We start from the raw sequence: 6,000 nt of genomic DNA, 5'->3' as shown, positions 1-6,000 counted from the left end.
AAATATCAAAACTAACCGATATTTTTTACGATAATGGGTTTCGATATGAATTGCTATGACCCGATATGTTTCGATATGATTCCGATAAAATATTGTTTGGGTTTCGATATGCACGATATCAGTATCGCTTTAAGCGATAAATATCGCATAATTTATTGCTAAAAAATGTATAATGATATTTTTTGAGTTTCGATATGATTCGATACGTTCCGATAAAATATCGTTTGGTTTCGATATTTTACAATAGTTTGTATTAGATATAACTAAATGTTATATCTAATATAACATTTAGTTATATCTAATACAAATTATTATAATATCTTTAAAACGGCTCAGGCGATTAGGAGAACAATCCAACTGTTTAGTTTTTTAAATAAAAACATAGCGTGGTGTGACCTAACAAAGTCCTATGCTTTAGGAAAGTCCTAATTTAAGAAATGACAAATTTCGTATATATAGAAGAAACATTTGCCGAAAATAGTTTTGTTATTTTAACATGATATATGGTTTCAAGATGATTTCCTAATTACATTGATGTTTTAATCGTTTGTGGGTAAATCAATTTTTAATTGCAACAATTGTGGTAACTTTTAATTGAAATCACGTGACAATTGAATTAAGTTACTATTCTCAAATCATTCTTTAAGCGATCATCAAATATTAAAATATTTTCACATGCTCTATTTTTTATCAAATCATGTTACATACTGATCCTTTAAATGCCTTATATCCCATAAATCAGAACAAAAACAAATCTATTTTATTTTTTAAAATATTTATTTATTCAAACAAATTTGAATGATAAATAAATGTCATAGTTATGGAGTTTTTGAAGATTATTGCTATTATTAGGGTAGGGTGGGGCAAGATGCCCCCCTTAACAAACTTTAGCGTATATAACAAATACTTTTACATTTTCTTGTAATTTTTCTTTTTAATATCAAAGTTTACTTGTAAGAGAAGACATTGGTAAGATAAAATAACTACTTTTTTACTGGTAATAAACTTTAAAATTAAAAAAACTAATAATTGTGCAAGGAGACATCTTGCCCCAGCCGTGGGGCACGATGCTCCAAAGAGTGCATCTTGCCCCAAACTCTTAAAACAGTTGTTAAAAATAACTATCAGTTAAAATAAAAGCTATTAATAGTTCTTTATAAAAACTCTTTACATTTTATTAAAATAAATGAAATAAAAACACTGCAATTATTCTATGCAATTGTCTTGAAGATAAATAACTTTTTTTAATTTATATCACTAACATAAATGTTCAAATAACATATACATGATTATGATTCACAATAGTAGCATAAGTCTGAATCATCTGGACCACATGAAAACTGGTACCAAGATGTACATTTACTACATTGTGTCTAATCATCAAATGGTGGCACATTGTATGGACAAGAGCATATGGTGCATAGAGTTGTATCATTGATAAAGGCTTTCAGAGGCAGAAACCATATCTTTCTTCCTTTTCATTTGTTTCTTTATGCCATTAGGTCTTATCTGCTTTTCAGACTTTTTCACCTTTTTTGTCTTCAAATTTATTGATTTCATTTTTTGCTGGATCACCTTATTAAGTGCAGCTTTTTCTTTACGCAATATGACTGCTTGTTGCTTTTTTTTTTACATTGTTTTCATGCTCTTTTAGTCGCTTCTTGAAAGGTGAAGAAGTAAGGTTTTCAGCTGACTCTGTCTTTCTCTTTCGTTGTCTAAAACAGGAATTTTGGGATGTGGAGAAATCTTTTCCAAAATATTTAAGGGAGAATTAAGGCCAAGATACTCATCAACAATTGGAAAAACTGCATCATCAACAGCCTTCAATTTTGCAGCAGTAGTTGTTGTGCTCATGACATTTGCCAACTGTATAGGTGCAACAAGAGGCAATTTAGGCAATTCACTAGATTGCTGACAGATTTTCAATGGCTCAGCTTTATTAGTGAGCAAAGCTGCTTCAAAGGCTTCATCATTAAAAATAAGGTCATTTATTGGGTACAAATCAGAGCATCTAAAACCATTGATTGCTTTGTCAATGTTTGCAGTAAAGTTGTAGGCAGTAGCAAAAATACCTGCCATGTCATAAAATGAAATTCTACGCCCCTGATGTGATAACATCCAGTTGCTTGCTGGTGTATTGTAGCCAACTTTTGATGGTTTAAAAAATGTACGACCTTAAGGTTGCATCTTGTGTGTACAATGAGGTGGAAGAGTTATGAGATGGATCCCATTGTCACAACAAAAGTTAATGGCCTCAAGTGTTTTGTGACTGTGATGACCATCAAGTACAATTAATTGCTCATTAGTTTTAGATTCATGAGTCACAGCAACAAAATGTGTTAACCATTCAATGAATAAAGATGAATCAGTCCATCCACTGGAGCTAACTCTAATAATTACTTGTATACTGAAAAAAAACTGAAAAACTTACAAATAATGACTTGTATACTGAAAAAAAACTGATTTACTTTTGGTTTATTGAAGCCAATGACTCTGCTTATACTGGTGGCTTGTGGAGTTTGAAAAGAAAGTTGTGGATTGCGAGACATGAATCCTCGCAGCCAATCCACTCCTGCCATTTTTGACTCTTTATTAAAAGGATTATCAATTCCCATTTGTTTAGCAAAATCATATGCTAGGCGACGCACATTGATTGTTGTCAAGCCAAATAATGCTGTTTCCATAATCTAAACTTGTGTAACAATCTTTAATTCAAATTCTTTACTAACAACAGGAAATTTTCCACCCAGATAGCCATTCCAGACGATTTTTTTATAATCTAAAAAAACATATATAATATATATCATCGTATAGAGCTTGACCTGACTTAAAAAATGAGGGGACATTCGACCTTTGAAGTTAAGCGGATCCAAAGTTATTGAATTTTTTGTCGTGCAAAAATTGATGATTTTTTGACGAAAGGTATAGGGCTTAACTATGGAAAATTTGCAGTGTTATGGCACCAAAAAAGAGAGTATTTTTGGATCATATTGACTTTTGAATAACTTTTGAACCGTTATTACATTTGACTTGAAATTTTCCATAATGATTCAACAACTATAAGAAAATAAAATACAAAAAAAAAAATTTTTAATTCTGTCGGGATTGCCCAGAACTGTCTATTTTACAGACTGAGGGTTTTTACTTATTTACTTAGTTTTGGTGTCATATTAACTCTTGAATAACTCTTGAACAGTTATTACATTTGACTTGAAATTTTCCATATTGATTCACCAACTATAAGAAAATAAAATACCAAAATATTTTTATTTAATTCAGTCGGGATTGTCCGGATTTGTCTATTTTACAGACTGTGGGTTTTAACTTATTTACTTAGTTTTGGTGTCATATTAACTTTAGAATAACTTTTAAACCATTATTACATTTGACTTTAAATTTTCAATAGTGATCCAACAACTATAAGAAAATAAAATACCCCAAAATTTTTTTGTTCAACTGACGAGATTTACCAGAATCATCTATTTTACAGACTGAGGGTTTTCACTTATTTACTTAGTTTTAGAAAATAAAATTTGGGGTTATATTATAATAACACTATACAAATGTGCATAAAGGAACCATGGAATCCAAATAGTACATCATTATGAAATCATTGTATAATTTACAGACCGGTCAGTAAATTACTGCAAAAGGGCTACACAAACCAACTGGGCATACCGACTTTGAATATATTTGATATTTTTCAACCGTTATTAAATTTGATTCGAAATTTTTCATAATGGTCCCATTTTTATTCATCTGACGAGATTAACCAGAATCATCTATTTTACAGACTGATGGTTTTCACTTATTTACTTAGTTTTGGAAAATAAAATTTGGGGTTTTATTATAATTACACCATACAAATATGCATAAAGGAATCATGGAATCCAAATCATACATCATTTTGAAATTATTATATAATTTACAGACCAGTCAGTAAATTACTACAAAAGGGCATTAAAATCTGTCGAAATTATTAAGAATAACCTATTTAACAAACAGAAGTTTCTTCAATAAAGTTAAAATTTAATTTTTAATGAAAATAACTTACAGCAAACGAACTTTCTGAAATTTGGAGTACTTACAACTGCAATAGGCAGGTATAACAGCAGAAATTATATCAAAAAATGTAAAAATATTACTATTAGAAACACAGATACACAATAACGTGTTAAAAATATTTAGTTAATTCATTTTAAAAATATATTTATTAAAAACATTTAAAACTAAATAAGTATAAAATAAGAAACTTACTCTTTAAGAATGCTTATGTGAACCTATGAAAACGCCTAAGATAAAAAAAAATGAAAATAACATAGAAAAATGTTTTTATTCTAAAACTTATTTCTTGGCTTTTAGTGAATGATTGGAAGTAGCAAGTTTCAGTAACGAAACAAACTAATAATCATTTTTAACAATAGACACCATAGAGAAGGTAAGCCAAGTTGTCTATCAACACAAAACATCACAACAATAACATCAATCACAAAACACACAGACCCTGTGGCACTAAACGCTCCTAAGTCACACTTGTGTCACTAAGTAATGGGTTAACTTTTAACCAAAACTAATGATCATCCTGAAAAGCTTAAAGGTGGCTCTATTTGCAGATGACATAAGAAACAAATGGATTTCAATCATCTTGTTTAAGAACTGACTTGCTAACTGTTGTTACAGAATGGTACTACATAGCATTACATAGAGGTGGTTAGGCAAATTCTACTGCTCTGGATCTCAAAGGCTTTCGATAAAGTCTGGCATGATGGACTTACCCATATTTTTGCAATTTTTTAAGTTGTCTGTTAATTGTTATCTAGCTATATATGCAGTAGTGGTGTTGTGGTAAAACGCTCGCTTCATAAGCGAGAGGTTCCGAGTTCGATCCCTACCACGTGCCTGGTAGTACCACGTTCAACTAGTTTCTCCGAGCAGCGGCCTTGTTCATCGAGGTTCGTGTTTCGGAGTTATAGAGTTGAGAGAGGGTTATAACCACTATTAAGTAGCCTCCTCATCTGTAGTGGCCTTCTTGGCCTTGAGGAGGTGAGTAACAAAAAAACAAAAAAAAGATATATATATATATATATAAACTTCATCTAGGCTCTTCCAGTAACTTCCAACTTTAAAAGTAGTTACCTTCTGATGCTTGCTCTACCCCTACTTCTATCCACAATAGTAAAATTGTTCCCAATCAAATTACTGTTTTTGTACCTTCTGATTTAATTTTGAAAATTGCTAATGATGACTTTTCATGTTGTTACCCCAACTTCTATTGCATACATCCCTTTAGGAAATGGTTCTAAAAACTTTCTTATTAAAACGCAATTTAATCAAGAGAATCTTCCAGTTTCTAATTTGGATATTACCTATATTACCTGGTGATTTCACCTATCAAATAAAGACATTTTAATTTGTAACATGTAATTGACGTTTTTGAAGAAGGTAGATAAATCTAATGGTCTAATTATAAGCAAGGGTTTTGAGTCTTTAATTAACAAACACTTATGCTCTCCTCTTGAATCTAATAACTTACTTTCTGATCATCACTATGGATTTCAATCGCCCCATTTTACAGCTGATATTACCATTTATTCCTGCCTTGATAAGAACGCAACACTCTCTGATTGCTTAAAGAGGGCATTTGAGCTTAAAAAGGATCTCACTTCTGCTACAGCATTAGGCTCACAGTGGCTGGTGAACTTTAACTCAAAGAAAACATAATTTTTTTCAGCTAATCGTTATCTCCATAATCTAGATCTTCCTATATTTATTAACAGTAATGTACTCCATGAGTCATCTACCCTTCGTCTTCTAGGATTAGCTCTTACTTCCTATCTTTCTTGGAAACTGTATATCAAATCCATTGCAAAATTAGCATCTGCTAAGGTTGCATCTCTTTATCGAGCTCAACACTTTCTTACTCCGGATTTTATTCATTATCTCTATAAATCTCAAACCCTTCCTAGAATGGAATACTGTTGCCCCATCTGGGGCGGATCT

The sequence above is a fragment of the Hydra vulgaris genome, chromosome 13 (assembly GCF_038396675.1).
Source record: "Hydra vulgaris chromosome 13, alternate assembly HydraT2T_AEP".
Classification (NCBI taxonomy): domain Eukaryota; kingdom Metazoa; phylum Cnidaria; class Hydrozoa; order Anthoathecata; family Hydridae; genus Hydra; species Hydra vulgaris.
The sequence above is the reverse complement of the archived record's forward strand: the minus strand, read 5'-3'. Positions refer to the sequence as shown.